The 27394-nt window shown below is 34.6% G+C and overlaps 2 protein-coding genes across 2 annotated transcripts in view; both read right to left on the reverse strand.

Moving 5' to 3' along the window:
- LOC127875047 (uncharacterized) overlaps nucleotides 1–2498 on the reverse strand; it is a 101908-nt gene extending 99410 nt beyond the window's left edge. The window contains exon 1 of the mRNA XM_052419855.1: nucleotides 1825–2498. The gene's annotated coding sequence lies outside the window, so the exon portion shown is untranslated. The remainder of the gene's footprint in view (nucleotides 1–1824) is intronic.
- The window catches only part of LOC127872739 (uncharacterized), a 167859-nt gene that overhangs the window by 31674 nt on the left and 108791 nt on the right, over nucleotides 1–27394 (reverse strand). The window lies entirely within an intron of this gene.

Below are 27394 nucleotides of genomic sequence, written 5' to 3' on the forward strand. Positions count from 1 at the left end.
TACTATTTATTTATTTTAAATGAACACATACAGATGCAGCACCATGTATGAGTGATACTATTCAATTACATTGCGAAATGAACACATATAGATGCAGCACCATGTATGAGTGATACTATTCAATTACATTGAGAAATGAATACACCAGATGCAGCACCATGTATGAGTGATACTATTCAATTACATTGAGCAATGAACACATCAGATGCAGCACCATGTATGAGTGATACTATTCAATTACATTGCGAAATGAACAAATTAGATGCAGCACCATGTATGAGTGATACTATTCAATTACATTGAGAAATGAACACATACAGATGCAGCACCATGTATGAGTGATACTATTCAATTACATTGAGAAATGAACACACCAGATGCAGCACCATGTTTGAGTGATACTATTCAATTACATTGAGAAATGAACACACCAGATGCAGCACCATGTATGAGTGATACTATTCAATTACATTGAGAAATGAACACATCAGATGCAGCACCATGTATGAGTGATACTATTCAATTACATTGAGAAATGAACACATACAGATGCAGCACCATGTATGAGTGATACTATTCAATAACATTGAGAAATGAACACGAAATATGCAGCACCATGTATGAGTGATACTATTCAATTACATTGAGAAATGAACACATCAGATGCAGCACCATGTATGAGTGATACTATTCAATTACATTGAGAAATGAACACATACAGATGCAGCACCATCTATGAGTGATACTATTCAATTATTTGAAATGAACACATACAGATGCAGCACCATGTATGAGTGATACTATTCAATTATTTGAAATGAACACATACAGATGCAGCACCATGTATGAGTGATACCAATCGAATTATTTGAAATGAGCCGTGCTCTGCTCAAAGGAGGTTTAATGCAGATGCGGTTCCCGCTTAAATGATATGTTCCGTTTTTCAAGAATGTCTCTTCTGAGCAAAAATTAGGCTAAACGTTTCGTCCCTGATAAGTATTTGCGGACTGCACAGACTAATCTGTGACGACACTTTACGCAAATGCATTAAGCCCCTTTTCACAGAGCGAGGCTCAAATGTCAGCATTTATTTGATACTTATGCGGTGTTTTCATTATACAGTTGTTACAAAAAACTCAATATGCTTAAACACCAGTGATCAGCATACACATTATTCAACACATTTGCTTACAAATAACAGAACAGTGTTAACACATTTTAATTAGGACTGGCACTGTTTGATGCTATAATTAATTAAATCCTCACTTACAAACTGATGCCATTTCCAAATGTGTGTAACATATTTCATGCTGAGAAAAATATATGGTGCAGAGAAGCTATAGAAATACATAATGTAAATACAAGTTTGATGTTGAGCGCACACCAACTGAAATTCAAAAAATTATCAAACTATAAAGCATTTGCTACGCCAAATCTAAAACTAATAACACTCGTTTGTAATTGATTTTGATTGAACACACGAAATCAGGCCTTTTGGTTTATTAGACACAGCTTATACGGTACTGATCGCAATGGAGGCGATAGAGCCTATGCTCGAATACTACTTCAGCAATAGGGAAACTTGTGAAAGTGAGCCAAACAACTGCTTCACGTAATTACAACGAATCGTAAATACACCACAGGCGTATTGAAGAGTAATTTTGTAACAACACAAAATGTCTAAAATGTTAACGCATTTTTCATTTTTTGTCAAGTAAGCCAATCAACTATTAAACGTACAAGAACTGGATAGAGAACGCAAGTTCTTATTTAAATGTGCTAGGCAATATGTCATAGTTTGCTATGAAGGAAACAAACACTTACTTGTGCTCTTGTTTGTTGAACGGATTTTAAAAGTAGTCAACGTCAGAAGTAATACACGGTGTTCAATATAACATCAAATGTCACAAGATTTCGAATAAGTAACTGAATCATTCTGCTCCAATAAATATTGAAAGTCATTTTCAATTAACGATTCACCTGCACAGTTTAAGAGAGGGAGAGTCGCACATCCGCAATGACGTATAACATGTGATACCTCACGTGGTGTTTGAAACGACAGTGGATTGGTCGACATTCTTCCTTGATGCGCGTTGGCATAATATTGCTTGAAGGGACTGTGTCTCCGAATGTTTTTATTTTAGCAGCATGTTATTTGATAGATTGTAATAGAACTGTATCACCATGTTTTAAAGGTATGGTAAAAGTAAACACAATCAAACACCATGTGACTCACGCATGCTAAATTGTTTACATCAATATCTCAAACTTCTTCTTGCTATAGCACAATTCAACACAGGCATATCAAACTTAATATACACGCAAACAAAGACTGCACTCAAACTTCAAGATTGGACACTTATTTATTATAACACAGCTACCATTATCATGGTATCCAATAAATAGCTACATGAAAAAACTTCGATAACTATCACAGGATTAATTTAAACACATATATTCCGGACATGTTTTATTAAAATGTCTTCCGTCTACACACACTCCACATCGCATTCTGTCTGTGTTTAAAAAGGGATAATATTTGACTTTTACTATTCATATTTGCAGTTTGCGGAAGTAGAAAATACGTTGTGTATAGAAGAATGTCTTCTGATGTGTATACACACTGGTTTAACAGGACAAATAAGAAAGATAAAGACTATTTAATTGTTTATTTTTTAATGTAAACAATGTCAGAATAAAATAATTACTTAAGTTTTAATACTGAATTCTCTTTACATTTAAATCTCTCTCAAAAACATGAATAACCACATAACTTTGTGCATAGAATTATGATTGAAAATCGGTTCTCCAACTTAAAATACAGATTTATATTGTCAGTTTGATTTGATCTGCAACAATGCACTAAAATGGATGGCATTTAAATGCATTCCTAAGTAATTATCATACATACATTTTACCCTTTTGACAATAATTCAAGTACAACTATGTGTTGATATCCTTGTATTTCTTACACTGAGTCACATTTGAATTATTAATTAGCAAATACAGATTGAAACGTTTTATGAATTGAGCTGTTAATACGATCTCAAATGATATATTCCACTTCTTTTCGCCGGTTTAAGTCTCCAGTGTGTAAGGGTGGTAGAAGTCATATTAACTTGCTTGTGTCCGTTTGTCAGTACCTTTTTTGTCTGTCGAATTATTGTTCGCATGTAACTTAAAGCGAATTGCTGCTAGAGAAACCATATTAACCACCCTTTTAAACTTTCGCAAATGGGTATCTTTGTGCTCTCTTGACAACAGGAGTCTTTAGATAAAATTGGAATGTGGAGACATCCGTGTCATACACAGCATGTCCCTTTAAGGTATATTTAGACAGTGGCTTCACAACCTGTACTTAAATGCAATACAGTGTGTATACAGTTAATAATTGTATATATCCCAAATTCCAATAATTATTGCGAGGGAAACGTATTTAAATAACTCTGTAAATACTGTGTAATGTGTACAATATAAAAAATAGGGTTAAAACAAAGAATAACAAACTGACGATATGTCTATTTTTATGGCTTGTTTAAAAGTTAAACCGTTTGAACAACATAAAAATGATCGCATGTTTAAACATTATAAATGCCTGAAATATCTTAATACACACATTTTAGTGTTTCCAATTGAAGAAAGGTTTGAGAAAGTATAATGAATCTTAAGATCCAAAGTATGTTAATGCAACATAAAATAGCCCTTGCATTATCAAAAATATAATTATTATAAAATGATCCTTATTGTAAACATGTGCTTATAAAATTTAGAAAAAAACGTGATATACCAAAGATTATGTAATAAGGATTTTTTATGTAATGCAGGTTCTTACAATAAAGTTTGTTTTAATATTTTTCTGAGTTGCTTTAATGAACTTAACAATGAAACGTGTTATGTTGCTTTTTTAAACAGAGGGCGGTGACAATTGCAGGTAATATGGAGTTTTCTGTATAATAAAATAGTTTGGAAAGACATGGAATATAAGAAATTTAATAACATGTTCCATCAAACTCGAAATGATACTATAATGTTATCATTTATTAAAATGTTTTGCTTATTTAACAATAACGGAACAAAGTGTGTAAATTTAAAATTATTGCCACGTAAGATGACGTGTGGATACAGGTTTGTTGTTCATCACAATGTAACAAAACTTTAATCAATAGCTTTTATTCAAACTGATAAGCATTATAGAATACTATTTTTTTTCCATTTTTTTAAAAGGAAGCTCATGTTCCATTTTTTTGTATATTTACAACCGGAAAACATATATTGAACTATATGGACACAATTAATGTTTACGATTGTGTTTATGTGGGAACATAGGTCTGTTTGTGGGACGCTGTTCTAGGAATCGGAAGGTCCCTGGTTCGAATCCTACTGATACCATTGGAATGTTTCTGAGCAAACAAGTAACCACACGCTTGATCCTTTTCACACAGGTGTATAAATGAATTATCTGTGAGGGAAACAAGTAAGGTTGCCTTGCTGCATATTGCGGCGTCGATTGTGAACGGACCACTTCAATCAACAGTGATCGGGGGTTAATGTGGAAGTCGGCTGAAGATGTATAAACATCAATATCAGACTGTAAACCCAAACAGTTCACATTAACCTAAACCTTCACTGGAATAACATATTCAGTGTAAAGGATTGTTCAAGATTTATAGTGTAAACTCCCCAGAAAAGCTCACAACATTTTCAAACAAATCAAACTTATACAAATACATGACGTATAGTTCAATTATTATTGTGTGTTTAACAAAAGGCTAGTGTATACTAGAGTTCAATTAGATTGCAGTCTTGTTACATAGTAAGCAGTACACAAGTATGCCACTTACTTATCAAGGGCTCGCTGAAGATAACCCTGCCTACTATCCCACATATTGTTGAAATAAAGAGACTGTATTATTGCAAGCGCCTATGTTAATTTGCTTTACATTTAAAGCAAATTTATTGTCACGTAATGAAGATAAAACAAGTCTCTGATGTCTAAAATATTTCTTTATTTTACTCTGTTCTCTAACATCAAAATTGTATTTATAGTTTAAACATTATTTTCTAAGTCTATCTGTTGTATTTTCCTAACCCAAGCGCAGAGTGCCGCTCTCCTTCCAAACATCCCCATTTTGTCCCCAATTTAATTTGCATATTTTTCTTTTAAACTTTTGATTGGTCCTCAGCTAGTATGGTTATTATTCATTGGTTGATTCGTCAGAATATTCTAGAAGGAACACTTTTTCATGTATTCACTTGCTTGGCGGATATACTAAAATTTAATCAAAATATATTGGTACTAATCAATTTTTATTGGTATAGAGTAATTCTGTTACTTTCGTCAGTACTATGACTTTTGTACTCCAGACAATAGCGGACCTTTTCATCTGTGCTGTTTATTGACCATGAGTGTTACTTATAATCTCGTATCTATATGCTGACTCTGGACTCAATGTATTCTTGTTTGGATTTAATTAAGTCTGACTTTCTACGTTATCGATTCCAATTATACCCCACCCTGAGTGTGTTTGCTTTCTTACTTTGAATAAATCTTTGTTCAGACTTTATCTTAACATTGCAAATATACATTCATCTTAACTTTTCATATACATATTACTGAAATATAAATTCATAAGAATAATATATTAATTATATTATACATCTACATAATCAATTTCTAAATTTCAAAAATCAATATCCTAAATTAGTTTGTTAATAATAATGATATATTCATTATAACCCATTACATTACACATCTATATAATCAATTTCTAAATTTCAAGGTTCTATTTCCTAAAATAATAATAATATATTCATTATACCCCATTACATTACACATCTACATAATCGATTTCTAAATTTCAAAGTTCTATTTCCTAAATTAGTTTATGCAACAATAATACGACAATAACAATACCATAATGTACAATGAGATAAATTCTTAATATTATATATAGTATATGTACATTACGTTACACAACTCACCCTTTCAATTGAATATTTTCTTATTTCATGATATGAAAAAATTATGATGATGTCAAAAATTTAATCCTGAGATCTGGACGAAGATAAGATTCTAAAAATATATATATATTTTTTTTTTTTTTTTTTTTTTTTTTTATTGTCTATTACCAAGTTTGCGTTGTTTGTGTTCTAGAAGAATTTGTCTGTATCTCTGTATGTGTGGTAACCGATGTGATGCATGAATGAGGGCTATATCTGGTAATGTCAACTGTGTAAAACAAAAAGTACATACATGTGCGTTGTTCAAAATTCTGTATGGTGTGCCGCATGTTGGATGATATCTAAGTTTACAACAAGGTGTTTGTACTGCTGCTATACTATGTTTTGAACAGAACTTACATAAAAGTTTTGATAAAAATTGATAACGTCTTTGGCGTTGGTGGCCTTGAGTGAAATATTGTTGGATGCGGTTATGCAATTGAGTGTTATCTGTTTGAGCGAATGTGGTGATTGACATGTTGCGTATTTTGTTTGGGATGGATGTTGAATATTTTAATCGACGGAATGTTTGTAGTGATTCTAAAGAGTCAATGCCGTAGTACTTGAATATTGCTTTGCAAATTCGATAATTGAGAATGTGTTGTTCGTTTGTTAAATGAATGAGCATCTGTTGATGAAGAAGAGGAATGTTGAAATACGTAATCAAGAAAATCAATGTATCCACTTGAATTTCGCCAGATCTCATCATATAAGTAAAAATTGAAACATTATGTTCTTGTTCAAGGGTGGACATTTTTTCAAACGTAGTTATAAAATAATGTATTTCTTCTAATTGAGTTTCTTCAATGGGTAAAGTAATGGAAACTGGCAATTGAAAATTAAATTCTTTGTAGAATCTAAAAAATGATTGAAAGAAAATCGAATTAGTGATCCAAAAGGCAATGTGTACAAAGAGGTCAACGAGGTACATGGTTAATAAATGAAATATATAGTTATTAAAATAATGAAATGTTTATATCCGTTCCGTCAGTGAGCAGCACAGTTCTTGTATGTTGGTTTAGTGGACAATAAAGTTAGTGTAGTTGGGCGTCAGCGACAATGTTGTTCTTGTAGAGTTGGCGTCAGCGGTTGATGTAGGTCTTGTAGACTGGATGATATTGGAGCTCCTGCAGACTGGGTGTCGGCAGACGATAAAGTTTGTGAAGTTTGGTGTCAGTGAACGATGTTGGTCTTGTAGAGTTGATGCCCGCGGATGATGGGTTACCGGTAGATTGGGCGCGATGTTGGTCTTGTAGAGTTGGTGCTCGCGGATGATGGGTTTCCGGTAGATGGGGCGGCCGCGTCCGGTAGAGTCACTCTGCGGTAGAATAACTCGTGGAATCAAAATCATCGTTAGATACAGTTCATGGTGTTGACATTAGTCTTGGTAAATTATATACAATGTGGCGATAACACATATTTCAAACGTTCGTTGCAGATTATACGAGTGTTCAACGCATCTTGGTTATCTATAGACAACATCCTAATAATACATATTCCAAACGTTCTTTGAAGATTATACGAGTGTTCAACACATATATACAGTCACAATAGACGAATACGGGTGATATATCGATAGATGTGGTAGTGCACTAAACAATTGTTCGTAGATCTTAGTTTTCAAGTATTTCGTTCTGTTCATTATTGACGATAGTAGGTAATATCCAGTAAACAGCCCATGGAGCTGTTTATGGTTCACAACTTGGTTGTTGACAAGTTGTAATCGTCAAGGATCATCCTGACGTTGTCGTCTGGAAGGGTTTGTTACCCTCGTAGAGACGGGTATAGGGATGACAGTGTTCTCGGTCGTTGCGGGGGTGCTGAGGGCTTTTTGACCTCAGACACGAGAGGTTCGTGCGCCACATCACAGGAAGCCACGCCCACATAATCCGGGGGACTGATTTCTCCCAGGTGCATATCATCGTTGGCAGATCGGAATTGGGCAATTATGGGACGATTAGATCGGGTCATACGTTTACATTTACAGTAAATAAGGAGTGCTGCACCAGAACTCAGAGCGGTCGCTACACCTATGATAATGTAACCCCATAATGGGAAGTCACCTGATGTCGTGTCAATGTCATTTAATTGTCTGATACTCTGCAGTTTTGTTATTAAAGCTTCCATAGGTATTTCTTTGATGTTTGATAGGTCATGAGGCATTTCGGTTTTAGTGAAATTAACGAGAGAGGTATGGAATGGTTTCCAAATGGAAGAACCTTGAAAGTTAGGTATGTCGAGTTTGTCGGTCGGAAGCCGGGTTTGACTGGAGTTAATGTACCAGGCATTTAATGTAAAGTATTCATTGTATGCGCGACAGTTCATGGGTACATTAACAATGTCTATGGGAGCGATAGCGCGAGCGGATATTTTATTTTGGGAATGATCTTGACATATCGTCACGAGGCGTAGGTCTTGTCTAGAGACTATCGCCCAGTTACCAGATCCTAAATATTTGGCATCAGGTAAGACGGTGTTAGGGTGTATGATCACCTTGCAATAATCCTTTATGTGCTGAGTGTTGTTAATCAGAATGGCTATGACGCATAATTTAGACATGTCTACTTGGTAGAATGGGGATTGTACGTCACATGTACGTCGCGCTTGACAAGTTTTCATTTCGCTATTTGTCAATAGGCAGTAGTGATTTCGCGCTTTGTCAATCAAGAAGCCCTTAGTTTCAAGTTCGTATCTAGCGGACATGTTATAGTGGATCTTATTGTCATTGATAGTTTCGTTAGCGGGTGAGTAGGGCATATCGAAATTGAATACTTCATATACCTCGAAGGAAACTCATATCTCGAGAAGAGGGATGTCCATTGTAATGATAATAGTAGTAGGTGACATTATGACGGTCGTTGAGGTAGATTGGTAATAATGCCATAGGTCGGTCTTGGGATTAGTTGGTAGTTGTAAATTATTAGGCAATTTTGTCGCAATGTCTAAGAGGACGTCTTTCAGGTGAATAGGTGAAATAAGAGATGGAAAAAGTTTGCCAGTGCTGAGCATATTAAGTTGTCCTTTAAAAGTTTCTAGATATAGTGATGCGTGGAAAACAGCCTGACGTAATTCATCAACCATGACCTTCAGGGAGTTGTAATTAACCGTATAATCTTGAACAGCATGGGTCATTGCCTGTAAACGTTCATATGTGTGCATGATTTTTTCGTCAAGTTGTCTGAGGGTAGATATCAGAGTGTTAATGGAGTGGCGATTCTCAGTTATGTGTTGTTGGGTAACATTGAGAATGGATAAACTATTTTGTAACACATGGATAATAGTTTTCTGGCTTTCTTGAAGTTGATTAACGTGCGTTTGAATATTACGGATGTCAGAATCGTCGGCTGTGCCGAAAAGAAATTTAAAGAATCCGCCTAGGGGTAACAATGAGCGTTTCTGGGTATGACTGAGCGTTTTATAATCTAGATAGCTGTCAAGTATGTTGTCATGGTCAGAACGGATGTATTCGAGTTCCGTATGGAGTTGTGCTAATGATTGTTCAAAGGCGTCTGTTTGTAAAATTAGATAATTACGTTTGAATTGGGGCGTCATGACTTTCGTGGTATTTGTGATATCGTTTAGTCTTGTTTCAAGTTGGGTAAGGAATGTAGAGAAGACGTTGGTATCGAGAAGTAGGGCTATTTGCCAATAAGCTCTGGTCACAGACACTTCGTTAACTTTTTGAAATATAACATTTTCGTTAATCTCAAGTCCTCCGATCATGCGCAACGATAATATCAAAACAAATGATGGCAACATCATCTGAAATATTACAAAGAAGAAGTATATTATCCGATTTGGTTACTAACTAAATGCTATTTACATAACTTGGGGTCATTTAAGCGTATAGACGTCAACATTGCTCGTGTGGTCGTTATGGTAAATATTACATATGATCAGCTATTGCCTCTAGGCACGTGAAAATCACTTTCTTAATAGACTTATTAGATCTTTGACGTTGTCGTATGGATTTTCTTTTTTTGTGCTTAATAGCTATTTCATCAATTTGCATGTGATGATCGGTCGAATCGGTGTCCGATTGACGCGGGGGTGGATATTGTTGTTCAGCCCTATCGTATTGATGTGTGTCGGATTCGCTAGAGTTTGACGCATTGTATTTGAATTGTTTTTTCCGTAAATGTTTTTGCAATTCTGCTAAGGGGATGTCTTCCTCCTCATCAGAATTGTCCCGAATTTGGCGGGTTTGCCTAGTTATGATAGGTAATCCGTGTATTGACTTATTTAAATCACTATCAGACTCACTATTTTCGGCAAAAGCTAAATTTGCTTTCCTTATGGGGCGTCCCATATTAGTATTTGATATAGGCCACTCATTTATGTTAGCATGTCTTATTTGGTCAGCATGAACTTTAATAGTTGAGTTGTCTAATTGATTCTTTATTATGTATGTTAACGGTGATTTTTGTTCGATAATACGATAATATGGTCTCCATTTACTGTCTAATTTATTTGTACGGTGTAAGTTCTTATAGTAAACGGGGTCGTTAATCTCAAATTTGATATCTTTTGTATTTTTATTCGCATATTCGGCTTGTTTATCTTTAGATTTTTGAATTTGTGCACACACCTTTTTAAATGATTTGTGTTGTTCTTCTAATATTATTTTATGATAATCCTCGCCGTGATATTTACGCCTAGGTTTTAACAAATTGTCTATTGGTAGAATGGGGTCTCTGTTAAATACTAAAAAGAAAGGCGAATGTTTTGATGTCTCTGAATGGGAAAATCGCATAGCTGCCAAAGACATGTTTAAGTGTAAATCCCATTGTTGTACGTTTTCTTGAACGCGTTTTGATAGTATATTGTTCATAGTCGAGTGAGAGCGCTCGTTTTTACCGTAAGCTTCTGGGTGATATGTGGACGTTTTGACATGTTGGATATTCATGGATTTTAATGTTTCTGTAAACGCCGTACTAGTAAACTCTTTACCATTATCGGTAATTATCCTTATGGGACATGAATGACGACAATAAATCTCGTTTACTAACAGGTGTATTACGCTATCAGATGACTTATCCGGCGACGGAAAAGCCTCTATATATCCGGAAAATTGATCCACGAAACATATTATATATCTATTTCCGGAAAGCGTTGTTGGGTATGGTCCGCATATATCTATGGAAACGACCGAGAAAGGGAATGGCGGTATTGCGGTTTCTGATGATACGGGAGCTTTAATTGCTTTCAAGTTTCTAGTTTGACAGACAATACATTTCGACACGTAATCATGCAATTCTTTGAACATTTTAGGCCAATAATATTTCTCTTTTATGGTATGAAAAAGTCTTTGAGAACCGCCGTGTCCATTTTCGTCATGATATTGATTAATAATTAAACTTGTCAGGTGTTTAGGTACGAAAAGCCTAAAGGTAGGTTCTTCATCGACGCTCGATATATAGTATAATATCCCGTCAACCATAATGAATTTTTCATCTTCGTGTTTGTTTTGTTTTCCTAATTTTAATCTTGTTTTAATCTCAGATATGTGTGGGTCTTCTCCTTGTTCAATTTCCATGTTACAATCATTTATTTTATCGGGTTCGATCGTCTCGTTATTTATAACCGTTTGTGGGATCGTGCTATTATCAATTACTTGTCTGTGATCGATATGCGTAGAGTCAATTACATTAATTTCGCGCGTCTGGTTTTTTCCATTTATTTCCGAACTAATTGTATAATGTTTATCGTTAATATCTAATTCTATTTCTGTTTGTTCGTCTCGGTCATTCGTTATTTTGGTGTTTGGTGGTCGGCTTAGAAAGTCGGCAATTATGTTCTTTTTCCCCGATATATACTCAATTTTGCAGTTGTAACCTGCTATACTTAAGGCCCATAATTGTACTTTCTTGTTTTGCATCGGAGATTCAAGAAGGAATTTTAACGGGCGATGATCCGTTTTGATAACAAATTCGGCGTTGTGTAAATAATGGTGTAATTTATTTAGACTGTAAAATATGCTGTAACATTCTTTCTCAATAGTACTATATTTACATTGCGTCGGGTTTAATCGGTGCGATAGAAAGAATATCGGTTTTTCCCCTACATAATCTCCGGTTTCATTATTCCCGCATTTTTGAGTTAAACAAGATCCTATGCATTTATCCGAAGCATCTGTATACAGAATATAACCTTTATTCGGGTCTGGATAGGAAAGGTAAGGAATTTGTGTGAACGAGTCTTTTAATTGTAAGAAACTATCTTCGCATTGTTTTGACCATTTAAATGGGACATTCTTTCTCGTGAGATTAATGAGAGGCTCTACTACTTCTGAATACGACGGACAGAATCTCCTATAAAATCCTGCAGCACCTAAGATAGATCGTACGTCGCGTACGCACTTCGGTCTAGGGAATTGTCGGATCGCTTCTACTTTTAACGGATCTGGTCTTATACCGTTTTCATCTATAATGAAGCCTAGGTATCTAGTCTCCCTTTGTAAGAATTGACATTTCGATAGTTTAAGTTTTAGGTTATGCTTATTGAGACTTTGCAGTACTGTATCTACGTGTGATAAATGAGATTGTAAGTCAGGCGAAAATATTAAAATATCATCCAAATACGCTACGGCGAATCCTTCACAACCCTTAAGTACTTTATTAGCTAATTCTTGAAATATCGATCCCGCCCCAGACGCACCGAATGGCATAACGTTAAAATGAAATAGACCCCTAAACCCTGAAGCAAAAGCCGTTTTTTCTCTGTCTTCTTCTTTTATAGGTATTTGCCAATAACCCGATATTAAATCTAAACTGGTGAAATATTTACTTTTCCCTAATAACGCCAATATATCATCGATTAATGGTAATGGATATGCAATCGGTTTTGTAATTTTGTTAAGCTGTCTGAAATCGACGCAAAATCTTTTCTCTAATTTTTGATCTTTATTTGAATCAAGGTTATTTTTCTTTTTGTCTACTAAAACAATAGGGAAACTCCACGGACTTCGTGATGGGCTTATTATGTTTGCCGCTAACATTTCGTCAATAGCTTTATCTATGAATACCTTATTGTTTAATGGTGTTCGATACGGTCTTAATTTAATGGGAGGATGGTCCCCTGTATCGATGTTAAATTCCATTGCTGTAGTTTGTGTTAGTTCTAAATAATTTCTTGCGAAGAGAGTTCTGTGTTTTAAGAGTATTGGAAGAATATTTTCTTTTTGATCTCCAGCGACATGTAAATCTGATAGAATCTCATCTTTAGACAAGCCTGATTTGGGTGTATTGTTTTTGATAACGCTTTCGATAGAACATATTTCATTATCTTGGATAGATTGAAGTTGGCCTATGGGACAATTACGTCTTAGTCTAATCGTTTTATGGGTATTGTTTATAATTAGATTAGGGAATTTACGATCACGCGTTGTATTGACTACTGAGTTAACGATTGTTAAACCGGGTTCGTTATCAAAGAAAGAATTACTTATTCCAGTAAAGTCATAATTTTGATTTGAGCGTAAGCTGTTTATTTTCGCCCTGGCAAGGAGTCTATATGCAGTTTGTGGCTTAAGAACGGTATGCCTAGTTAGCCTCGCTATTACCGAAAGGTGTACATCTTCTTCCAGAGGTACATAACAATCTTTTATTCTTAAACATCCTAGATCAAAGTATACACGGACACCGTTGTCTTGTAAGAAATCTCTCCCTAGTATTACGTTCCTATTAATGTTTTCAACGACAAAAAATGTATGTTCAATATATATACTCCCTATTTTAAATTTTAATTTTACATTCCCGCGAATGTACAGCGAGTTACCATCGACCGCTTTTAGATTAATTTTAGTCATTTTAAGTGGTGGTTTGTGTTTTAATAGATCATAAGCTCTTTTACTAATTACAGAAAGTTCTGCACCCGAATCTATCAAGCTCCTAAGTTTACAATTTCCTATTGAAATGAGGCAAGAATTTGGGTTTCCACACAAAGCAATATTATACGTCTTTACGTTTCCGTCGTTACCATAGACCCCTTTTTGGTACGACGTTCCTAGTTTTTTTGATTAAGGTATGGTTTTCTTTGAGTACATTCTCTACTGAAGTGTCCCAATTTTCCACAATTCCAACAGTCTATTTTGTCTTTCCAATTTTTGTCATATTCGTTCTTACGTGCGTAATTGTTTTGACCTACCGCGTATGCATTTATTTCGTTTTTCCTACGTCTACAGTCTTGTATAACATGACCCTGTCTCTTGCAATACCTGCAAGTGTTTGATGGTCTCAAATGATCGATTTCCATGGGAACAGGTCTATCAAGTGGTGTTTGAACTTGATTATGACTCAAATGTGACCTTAATTCGAATCTTGCTCTTACATTTTGTTCGGCTAATGCGGAATTGAATGCTAAAGTAGTCGGATTTTCTCGCATTAATTTAAGGCGTAAATAATCATGTCTCAGGCCGTCAATGAAAGTTCCAATTAACTGACTTTCGATCATCTCAAGGTTATCCTCAACATTTTCATACGCTTCACTAGATAAAGACAGAAGTCGTTCTGCGAATAATTGGTCATTTTCGTCGGGTTTTTGTTTGAGTGTTTTTAAGAGAGCGAGAGCATAATGAGGGTCCTGGATTTCTGCGAATCTTATCTTAAGTTCATTTTTTAAGGTTGCCCATGACTCATCAGGAAAATCAGTCAAATACCTCTGAATGTAATCGCTAACAAGTCCCCTACTAGATTGGTAAGCTACTAACTTCAATTGATCCCCCGCCAAACGTGAAAGTACCCCATATTTCTCTATGTTTTTGATCCAATTTTTGTATTCTTTAGGATTTCCGTCATAAGTTTGAATTACTTGTGAGACGCTTTGAGTTCCGATAGCATTTGTTACTCCTCTAATTTGTTCGCTTAAATTTTGAAAGAATTGTGGAATCGCTTGATCTGCCATCTTAGATAATTAACCATAGGAAAATAAGTCAGTCACTCACCGAATATTTGCCCGTTCGTTGTGGAGGTCCGGCACGTCTTCTTCCCTCTGGCCCGTGAAAGAAGTGGTACTTCTGGTTGATCCTGTCACCGCGCACCAGTTAAACACGTGTCACGTAATGAAGATAAAACAAGTCTCTGATGTCTAAAATATTTCTTTATTTTACTCTGTTCTCTAACATCAAAATTGTATTTATAGTTTAAACATTATTTTCTAAGTCTATCTGTTGTATTTTCCTAACCCAAGCGCAGAGTGCCGCTCTCCTTCAAAACATCCCCATTTTGTCCCCAATTTAATTTGCATATTTTTCTTTTAAACTTTTGATTGGTCCTCAGCTAGTATGGTTATTATTCATTGGTTGATTCGTCAGAATATTCTAGAAGGAACACTTTTTCATGTATTCACTTGCTTGGCGGATATACTAAAATTTAATCAATATATATTGGTACTAATCAATTTTTATTGGTATAGAGTAATTCTGTTACTTTCGTCAGTACTATGACTTTTGTACTCCAGACAATAGCGGACCTTTTCATCTGTGCTGGTTATTGACCATGAGTGTTACTTATAATCTCGTATCTATATGCTGACTCTGGACTCAATGTATTCTTGTTTGGATTTAATTAAGTCTGACTTTCTACGTTATCGATTCCAATTATACCCCACCCTGAGTGTGTTTGCTTTCTTACTTTGAATAAATCTTTGTTCAGACTTTATCTTAACATTGCAAATATACATTCATCTTAACTTTTCATATACATATTACTGAAATATAAATTCATAAGAATAATATATTAATTATATTATACATCTACATAATCAATTTCTAAATTTCAAAAATCAATATCCTAAATTAGTTTGTTAATAATAATGATATATTCATTATAACCCATTACATTACACATCTATATAATCAATTTCTAAATTTCAAGGTTCTATTTCCTAAAATAATAATAATATATTCATTATACCCCATTACATTACACATCTACATAATCGATTTCTAAATTTCAAAGTCTTATTTCCTAAATTAGTTTATTTAACAATAATATGACAATAACAATACCATAATGTACAATGAGATAAATTCTTAATATTATATATAGTATATGTACATTACGTTACATTATGTATGAAATCTGTATTCATCCCTTTACCCTTTTTGTTTGTTTTTTCGTACCATTTGTTTTATATTGTTCCAGTCAAATGCATCTTTTAAAAGTTAGATATTAAAACGTGAATTTAATGTTTTATTTTTATTGTAATTTTAATGTAACAAAACATCCTTATATTTTACGTCATTTACATAACCTCGATAGATTAATCGGTAGAGTTATCTTCACTGATGTTGAGTGAAGTTCATATGCAAGTTCTATACTGCTTAAAAGCCGTGTACTGTTGGATGACAAATATATGTTCTGCTTTATCGTTTAGTTATCCATATATTTTGAATATTTCACATTGACACCGAAAGCCTAATATCACATACAATGATTTCGCCAATAGTAAGTCGGCCTGATTTGTATTTCAGTATTTGCCTCTTATTTTAATAATGTGTTTATTCGAAGAATAAAATTAGGTTCATCGACATAAATAACAATTAAAGGCAAGAAGATTTAGACAGCAAAGCAAAAAACATTAGAGCGTTTGCTGAATTGTAAGGGTAAATACCAGTAGAATTATTTTATAAAAGAGAAACTGTTCAGTTCTGTAATGTGTACTTAGTCATATACTAAGATATTAATTCACATTTGATTTATAAATTCTGTTTTCCAAAGGTTGCGCTTCATAACTACACTTAGAAACATGTCATTAACTTCGGAAACTCGAAGAATGTTATTCCGATTGCGAGATCCTGTTGTATTGTTTTCGCAGTAACTATATTTGAATTGGGTTTTTCGAGGTGTAAATCGATATAATTTTGTATGATATGAATTTGACCAAACTAAACAACCACTTGAAAACAAACTTGCAAAGAAAAGGGCGATTGTGATTGATATTAATATTTATATAAATTATACGATTCAATTGTGCATTGTGATCAGTTATGAGAGGTTATAACTGATTTACTAAGTTACTTGTTGTCTGACTGACTTTTTGGATGATTGACATAAGCGGAAAGAATACCGAATGACTGCTGACTAGATGAATGGCTTGATTATCCCCACGTTTTTAAAAGCGTGTGGATATTGTATTGATTTTCGCGTTATGTCCGTTTGCCCTGCCCACTACCTCCTCCACTATTAGCACTAGAACCGTGAATCTTACACACATGGTAGCTATGAGCATATGTGCGAAGGTGAGCTGTTTGGAATTTTGATCTGACCCCTGTGTTAAAAGTTATGGGTAAATAAATTGGTAAAAATGGGTAAAAAAATCATTTTACTCACAACATGCGACGCGCATGATAATTACTTTTGACCCAGGGGTCAGATCAAATTCCAAATAGTACACCTTCGCACATATGCTCATAGCTACCATCTGTGCAACGTTCAAGGTTCTAGTGCTAAAAGTGTAGGAGGAGATAGTGGCCGACCACGCCCACCAACATTTTTGTTTTAACATTACTTCTTCATTTATTCACCAAGTCACTTCAAATAAATCCTGAACATCTCTTATGACAACACGGTCTATCTCGACCATCCATATCCACATTACCCACCCCAGGGCCATTGATACAGATAAAGGCAGCATGGTTCCCGTTTTCTTTCAAATTTATTGAGAGGTCCACGTGTACTACTGCCCCGTACAACCAACTTTTGTTTCGTACTCAAAGTTTTTCGTGTCCATTTCTTTTCGTACCCGAATTTTTGTTCGTACCCAATTTTTTGTTCGTACCCACAACTTTCGTACCCAATTTTTTCGTACTCATTTGTTGTTGCGTACCCATGTTTTCGGTTCCCAAATATTTTTTCGTACCCAAAATTATTCGTACCCAATTTTTATTTAGTATCCATTTTTTTCGTACCCAAATTTTTTTTCGTACTCATTTTTTTCGTACCCAATTTTTATTTTCGTACCCAATTTTTATTTCGTACCCAAATTTTGTTCGTTCCCAAATAGTTTTTCCTACCCAAACTGTTTGTCCTAACCCAATGTTTGTTCGTTCCCTATTTTTTTTCGTACTCACTTATTGTTCGTACCGAATTTTTGTTTCGTACCAACATTTATTTTCGTATCCACATATTTTTTCGTACCCAAAATTATTCTTACCCAATTTTTTTGTTCGTACCCAATTTGTTTTCGAACCCAATTATTTTTCGTACCCTATTTTTATTTCGTACCCATATTTTGTTCGTTCCCAATATTTGTTTCGTACTAAATTTATGTCGTACCCAAATTGTTTTCGTAACCGAATTGTTTTTCCTACCTAAACTATTTTTCGTACCCAAATTTGTGTTCGTTCCCTAATTTTGTTCGCACCCAAACTTTTCACGTACCCAACTTTTTTTCCTAGTACCCACATTTTTTTCGTACCCAATTTTTTATCGTACCCAAATTTTTGTCTTACCCAAAATTGTTTTCGTACCCAATTTTTTCAGGCATAATTTATTTGTTCCCAAAATGTTCGTACCCAAATTTTTTTTCGTACCCAAGATTTTCGTACCCATATTCACAATTGTGGTGATGTAGATAAACTTACATTTATTCTTTTATATGCATACTCTTCAAAAGCATCGTCACACCAGAACTGTTAGTACTTTGATTCTTATTTGTTCTTGATTATCCTCACACTCCGAATTGGATCGGGGAAATTATGTGTTCATCTCCGCCGTCTGTTCGTTCGTCTGTTCGTCCTGGCCACTATATTCTCGTACACTTTCAGCACTAGAGCCTAGAATCTTAAACACATGGTAGCTATGAGCATATGTGCGAAAGTGCACTATTTGGAATTTTGATCTGACCCCTGGGTCGAAAGTTATAGGTGTTGGGATGGGGCCGGGTAAGAGATTTTCACTTATTTTTTTTAGGTTATTTTATATTAACTTCTTCATTTCTAAACAAATTTATTTCAAATTGATACTGAAAATCTCTTACAACAAAACGGTCAATCTCAACTATGCATGGGCCAATTACCAACAATGGCCCACATAGACCACGCCCATCCAAAAATTTGTTTTAACATAACTTCTTCATTTATTCACCAATTGACTTTACATTAATACTGAACATCTCTTATGACAACACGGTCTATCTCGACCATCCATGTCCACATTATTCACCCAGTGGCCCATAGGCCTTGCCCACCCAAAATTGCCTTTAAATATAACATCTATGCGGCGCGGGAATACGCGTCGGCCTCTGTCGCGCCATTTCTAGTTACTTAGTGACTTGCAAATTTACTTGCTGATTAATTGCCTGAAATATCGACTGAATGAATGAATGACTGACTAACTAACTGCCTGACTCGATCACCGACTCTCTTACTCACTGATACACTAAATGACTTACTCGAGAACCCGACCACCCATCCACCCAAGACGTCGTTTTGTAAGATGCCACTTTTTTGTCTAGCAAACGTCCTTGAATTACTTCGAGCCTAAGGACTAAACTCACAGATGCGCCGAGACATCTCTTGCTTTGAATAAAGAGCAGTGCATGTGTGAAGAATCTACAGTAAATATAGAAGGCATGCGGTGCGATCACAACATACAGACCGTAATTGCAGTTCACATAAACTTTACTGTTTGTAGTGTTGAGCACCAGGAAACGTGATGATAATACAAAATACATTAATAAATTTAGTGGGTATCTAATAAATATTATAAATTAAGTAAAAGGTGCACTTCACATATATTCAAACAAACAAGTTACATCACATTTAAGAATGTAGGTAGTTATATATGATAACTTTTAGGATGTCAATGTAATCAATAAAATAAAATACTGACGACAAATACCGCGTTATATATATTGAACTTAACGCAAATTTATGCGGCCTTTTGATTGGTTGTTCTTAACAATCTCTGTTAAGATTCTGTAGTTCAAACCGCTGCCCTATTTAAAATAACTTTATACAAGCTCTCGAAATCAATATGCCCAATAAATTAAATTGTAGGTTATATTATGTATATCTGCACAGCCCATACGATTTAATAAAGGTTTAATGAAAAACAATCCTCATCGTTGAGATTCGAACTTCGGATATTTGAAATCAAAATTGATCGTGCCACCACTGGATCATTTGACCTTTAGCTATTAGGCTCATATTGCAAACACAAAGCAAGTTTCATAATTATTTTCAAACTTAAAATAACAGATTTTCGTTGAAAAGCTCAACACTAGAAAAACAATATTTTTTAAAGATCTTTGCTTGTCAAGAGTGTTATTTAGGTGTTTCTTTGTTTTGCATCTATACTACGTATATTTAATTTTTATCTTGAAAGACCGTCGACGTGTTGCGTTCAAGTAATTTATGGCGAAAATGTACCTACCCATTGGTAAATAAAATTGAAGAGAATGTTTAAGGAAAACCGTTCCAATATCATTATTAAAGAAAGATTTCGCTGAATACAGATAATATAGTGAGGTACAAAGTGTATATATAATGTCACATTTAAAGCGCATTTGACTCTCTGATATATCGACTCTCATAAGGTTTACTTGATTAAGCAGTAATATGTAATGCAATTTTTTGTCAATATATTTGCATTTAAAACTTATTTTCTCTAACTATGCTGATTCATATTGAATTAGCTTTCAAATATGATGTCGTCCTTTGGATTAGGGAACATTTTGATTATAAATTGTAATTGGTGCGAGCTAAAATTATGTCGTGACTTAAACATGTCGTAAGATCTTGATAGGACAAGATTATCTTTATTAAAGACTTAAGAACATTTTAGAAGTCGGAACGTGCTTGCTTGAAACATGTTTACTACTTGTTCACAGCCTTGACATGGGCTGTTGGGCCATTTTTGGGACGAATTGTTTTGCTGTCGATAACATTACAAAGTACACAAGTAAAACTTCAAATCAGATTTGGACGTACACTTAACGCTTAATTAAGAATCCTCTTAAAACACTTCCTTGCTTTAAGTAGCATAACAACTTCATGAATATCTTTAAGGACCTGTCACCGCTTTTCTTGAAACTAAAGTTAGTGAGAATTGGCACTTGATAATTCGCTGACCACATGAGCTGTGTTATTTTGAATTTCGGTCAATAGCTGTTGTGTTGTTTTTAGTGCAAGAATAGCTCAAATATAGACGCCATTATGTTAGAAACAACTAAAGTATAAACAAATAACTAAATAAATAACTAAATAAATAAACATACAATATATATATATATATATATATATATATATATATATATATATATATATATATATATATATATATATATATATATATATATATATATATATAAACAGCCTTTAACAGGAATTCAGAATGTAATTTAATAAATAAGTTATACATTTTACGTTATTTATTTAATTTTACGTAGAACTAAGTGTTAAGTGTTGGCGAAAAGTGCGTCGTTCTTATATGACCTTGCCTAACTTGATCATTTCACTTTAAATGTTTGTACTATAATAATTGTGTGAGTTGATGATGCTAGGTCTCACTCTTTAATACGTTTTATATGTTGTTATCTCTAAGAGGTGGACTCAATAAGAAAGTTTCAAAGAAAAGTTCAAATCATTTTCAAATTCATTACCATCACATGTTTTGCAAAGCTCCCAGTTTCTTACTATTCGATCACATCTACCAGTCTGCCAGGCTGCATTATAAGGCAATAAGCGCACTTATTATGATACGAAATTTCTTAATCGCTGTTTTGAAATTTCTTAACATAATATTCCATATATATATATATATATATATATATATATATATATATATATATATATATATATATATATATATATATATATATATATATATATACTCACACCAAGAACAGCTTAAACTTTGCTTTCAGAAACCCCCATACTTTGCACGAGTATGTAATAATTGTAGAACACAAAAGTATGAAATAACGACGCAGCTATCTTTGGTTTATTAGTAGTAAACAAACACATCTGCCGTATATGAGGCTATTAATAGATGCGAAACAATCTGCTGATAAACAAGTATAGTGGGATGTTTCGTAACCTCATTTTAGTGCATGCTACATGTACTACAGCGGGGTTAAATAAGATACCACTGTTAAACACTCTTTTTTCTCAACAGATAGAGGAGACCTTTTGTATTTACGGGTGCTTACAACGCAATAGTAGAAGGTTAAGCTTGTTTATATTCCCAGTACTCAATGTATAAAATGTTTTTTGCAGTTTTATCCACGTTATTTTTGTCCATAAAAGTTTTGTCCACTTACATTTACAACGTTTGGCGGTAGTACATATTTGGCTATATGCTTGATATCTACAAAGTCATATTACTTCATCGGCACTACAACATACAGATTTCTTTTTCGTGCAATCCTTAGAATTGTTTCTCACTGGCTTGGTACATATACCGATGTAAGTTTCTTTGCTAGTTCTATTGAAGCATGTACACCATCACACTCCATCTGGGTATGTCCACTTTCGAAATACTTTTGTTCAAAGGTGTCTATGTTTTTACATTTTTCAAAGGCATGCATTAATGCAACAGTAACAACCCTATTGCGATTTGGACCACAACAACGGTCAGAATAAAAACATTCTCTACTGTGATAGGAAGAGAGTTCATGTAAGTCAAATGAAAAGTTCCAACTTCACAAGAGCTCCGTTTTCCTTCAGTTTCATTCCACAAAAACCATGTAGAAATGGCGTGTTGTAAAGAATAAAAGGAAAGATTTAACAACTGCGCTTTCTGTAATAATAATCTTAACTCACAAGAGAACATGTAATCGGTAAAACAGCCTGTAGATCAAATGTTATAACATGGTATGACTTGTCTTGTTTTGCACGAGTTCCACCTTTTCATCTGTGGCTCTTTTTTTCTTTTGATATGGTTTTCAAAAGCAATTTTCAAATCGGTGGTCAGCTCGCCTGCTATCTCCTTATTTCTTTACATAGCACACACGTCTGACTTCTTGGTTATATGGAATAAATAGTTAATCTCCCGACAGAAAATTGTACGATACATTGAGCTTGATAAGTCTTGCCTGCCTGTTTCTTTACACTTTTCTTTGTATAATTAATGCATTTTACTAATATTTACATCAGATCGTAGAAAACGCCTTTTAGTGTCTTGGCATGTGTAATGTGCTTCTACTGTAGGAAATGATTCCATATGATTACGAACATCTTTTTGCATCTGAGGTTTTGTTATGGGGATTGTGCTTTCCACGCATGTCAAAGGAAGCAAATTTTCCGGAAGATTTCAGGGCCGTATCTATCATTCTTCCACCAACAGCTAACGTCTTCTGAAAGAAAGCTTTGCAAACACGTTTCTTATCTAAGTGATATACTCTGGAAATAGCTCTGCGCTTTGATGAGTGTGTACTTACACGACTCGGCACATCCTCCGTTAATGGCAATTGTAAACTATTGAAACCAATCCCTGACTAATGTGAATATGTAATGAGGTTGGGTTAACATATATCCCGATCCGACTAGGATATTTAATACATTGTATACACATTGTCTGGTATAAAAAATAGTAACATAGGTTTTAACTCAAATTTCTCATGCTTACTTTGTATAAACTTATTATTATGCGTGTATTATAAACTGGTAGGAGAGAAACTTATGTTTGTTCTCCATTTCATGTGCGTGAATTTCATTTTGAATGAAATTTTGAACGTGAGTAAAATACTTTGTTATTATTTTGTAAGAATAAAAACTAGCAATTTCTCTCGCAGAATATTATTTTATTTGTATACCTCCTTGTTATACCATTCGATCCTAACATATTGACTGATTGTATTCATAAATATAGCTTTATTTGTGTTAAATTATATTTGTATGTTTCTAATTGGTATATTTGGTCATGTGCTTCATTTAAATATAAAAAAGTCTATCTGGTAACAGTGACACATGCGTAGTAAAATACAACACCCTGATGTGCGTGATGCTATTCAAGACTTAAGGTAGACGTAAATATTACTCTTAGTGGGATTGTCAGGATGTCACATGCTGAGAAACATAGTGATACTCAGTCATTGCTAACCACTCGAAAATGAATTACGTAAATTGATGTGGGGTGTTACCAAAAAGGCCTGCATTATGTGAAGACCCAAAGTGTGTCCCACCACTCCTACCTAAGTTAATTACTAGACTCATGAAAGTTGAAACGAATTTAAAATTAAAGCTTTAGTTTCCAGCAACATGTGTATTTAGGTTTTACTTAAAGTTATTCAATTTTGGTGTGGTCCTATGCGGTGGAGGGGGGAACCGTATAGCTCAGAGGAAACCCACCTGTCTGGTATGGTGACCACCTACCAAACTCACATGTCCTGGGAATGGGGATTGACCCCCGGTTGCAGAAGTGAGAAGTGCATGATCCAACCACTGCGCTTACTGGACAGCCTTTTAGATAATGAATTAACATAAACCTATTAAAATTGAGATTTAAAAAATCAGGTCAATGCTTTTGCTGCATAATACAACTAAAGCTGGTCAATGTGTTCGCTGCACAATAAAACAAAGTCAGGTCAATGTGTTTGCTGCATAAAACAATTAAAGCAGGTCAATGTGTTCGCTGCACAATAAAACAAAGTCAGGTCAATGTGTTTTCTGCATTATACAACTAAACCAGGTAAATTTGTTCGCTGCGTAAAACACCTACATCACGACAATGTGTTCGCTGCGTAAAACATCAGGTCATTGTGTCCGCTGCATAATGCAACAAACAGGTCAATGTGTTTACTGCATAGTGCAACCAACAGGTCAATGTGTTCGCTGTATATTGCCACAAGCAGGTCAATGTGTTCACTGCATAATTAAATTAAATCTGGTCAATGTGTTTGTTGCACAACTAGACTAAATCAGGCCAATGTGAGTGCCGCATAATGCAACAATCAGGTTACTGTGTTCACTGCATATAACAACTAAATCAGTTGAATGTGTTTGGTGCATATTTTGTTCGCTGAATAATGCAACGTTCATGTCAATGTGTTTGTTGCATAATGCAACAATCAGGTCAATGTGTTTCCTGAGTTATGCAAAAAAACAGGTCACTATGTTCACTGCATAATACATCGATTAGGTCAATGTGTTCACTGCATAATACATTAAACAGGTCAATGTGTTCACTGTAATATAAAACAATCAGGTCAATGTGTCTACTGCATATTGCAACAAACAGGTCGATGTGTTCACTGCATCATACAACAAACAGGTCAATATGTTCACTGCATAATGCAACAAACAGGTCAATGTGCTCACCGCATTATACAATAATCAGGTCAATGTGTTGTTTTGTATTAGACAACTAAATCACTTGAATGTGAATGCTGCATATATAAACTTTCAATTCAATGTGATTAAAGCAAAATGCTACTAAATGTAATGTCAGTCTGTTCGCTGCATAATACTTCTAAATCAGGTCAATGTGTTCATTGCATATTACAGCTTAATCAGGTGAATGTTTTTGCTTTATAATGCAACACTCAGGCTAATGCGTTGGCTGCAAAATGCAACACAATCAGGCCAATCTGTTTGCTGCATAAACCAACTATCAGATAAATGTGTTCGCTGCGTAATGCAATCCTGTTATTGTGTTTGCTTCTTAATACAAAATCAGGTCAATGTGTTATATGTATATTGCAACAATGAGGTCAATGTGTTCCCTGTTTAATACAAAAATCAGTTCATTGTGTTCTCTGCATAATACAACTAAATCATGGTAATTCATACCTTGACCAATACATTAGTTGTTACAGTGATGTATGCATTTACTTTTTCTTTCATTTTCTGTTCTTATTGATATCCGAGTTTTTCACATTGCAGCGTTACATCATCCTCTGATATATTGCTTAAGTGCGAGAAGGTAAAACAATTTCAGGGCATAGACCTAATTGGTGTAAGTTAATACATGTCATTTACCCACGATCTATTTCATTACATTTCTAGTTGGTTTATTGTTGTTTAACAACAAAAATACATCTGGAGCAATTAGACAAAACTTCCGTGTCATACCAGTATAAACAATCAATAAGAAACATCCTTAAGGGTATGACAAGTAAAAAAAGTGCTATGTTGCAGATAATATTATAACATGTATGTCGCCTTTCTAAGTTTTGCTTGTCGGCACGATCGTGACATTCCAACTATTGTTTTCCGGTCAAAATAAGCTATGTTTGAATCGAACCGGAGCGAAATATACACAGGGCGATTTGTTAGTGACTATCTGATATATCTGTTAAGTTGTTAACTCGTATCGTGTTTAATTCGGTTGTTATTGTATCTATGAACTAGGATGTACATACTAGCAATACTTAACTATCGGTCCTTCAAAGTCAACATTCAAATATGCCCTTTCGTTTACCAGATCTGATTAGCGCTCCTCATTAGTGGTTATTTCCGTTTATCTTGATTGTGACACCAAATTGTATATGGTTCTTACATTAATATATTTAACAGTAGACCCAATCCGAAAATATTGTGTATGCCACGGCATTGACTGACTGGGAGGTATATATTGATTGACCCATCTTTCCCCTTCTACACGGTTAACACACAATGACACATGCCATAGAAAATACCATTATGTTTCATACAAAGCTTTCATACTTGCATGGATGTTGTCCTTGAACACTATCAACACCCCCACTCTAACCTTATCTCATCTTGCTGTTGGCGCTGACCTACATTTGACTCAGACTTATGCAGAGTACAATCTCTTCTTTAACCCTTTACCACTTAGATACATATTTTGTACACATTTGAAGTCCCTTAGAAAATAATATTAAATTGAATACCTATCTAACAAGATGCAAGTTTTAAAGACCTCATTTCCAACCCTTAGATACTGATAAGCAGCAAACAGCATAAAAACATGAACAGTCTGCGAGTTACTCGCAGGGTTATGGTTAGAACGGTATTTTAGAACTTTCCTTTTTTCGTCAATCTGGTTGACTGCCCCTTTAAGGCTAGTGACTAATAACTGACTTTACATGCTGTCTCATCATGTGTTTTTAAAAGTCCTGCTTTAGACAGAATTTCACTGCCAACACCCTACCAGCTGACATCGAAATAAAAGGTGCCCAATATATAAACTTATGTATCTTTATCATGACAAGGCAGTGATGGTGAAAGATTTGTGCTTAATATCATTAAACATGTATTTCTATGAAGTCAGTCAAGAGCCACTAATTCAGAAAACGGATGCAGTTTTTATTCACTGATATTTCCAGCCATCCACTACCTAAGTACTCTCAGTCAACAGGGATGTGTGTTGACCGTCTTGTTTTACTGTAGCTGTGTTATCCAGAGGTTTTGACATAGATTCCTTTCCATAGTTGCATGCAGCGAGAAAATTGATGACAGATTTATTTGCACACATGTTCATGTTTTTTG

Source organism: Dreissena polymorpha, chromosome 3 (assembly GCF_020536995.1).
Source record: "Dreissena polymorpha isolate Duluth1 chromosome 3, UMN_Dpol_1.0, whole genome shotgun sequence".
In the NCBI taxonomy this organism is placed as follows: domain Eukaryota; kingdom Metazoa; phylum Mollusca; class Bivalvia; order Myida; family Dreissenidae; genus Dreissena; species Dreissena polymorpha.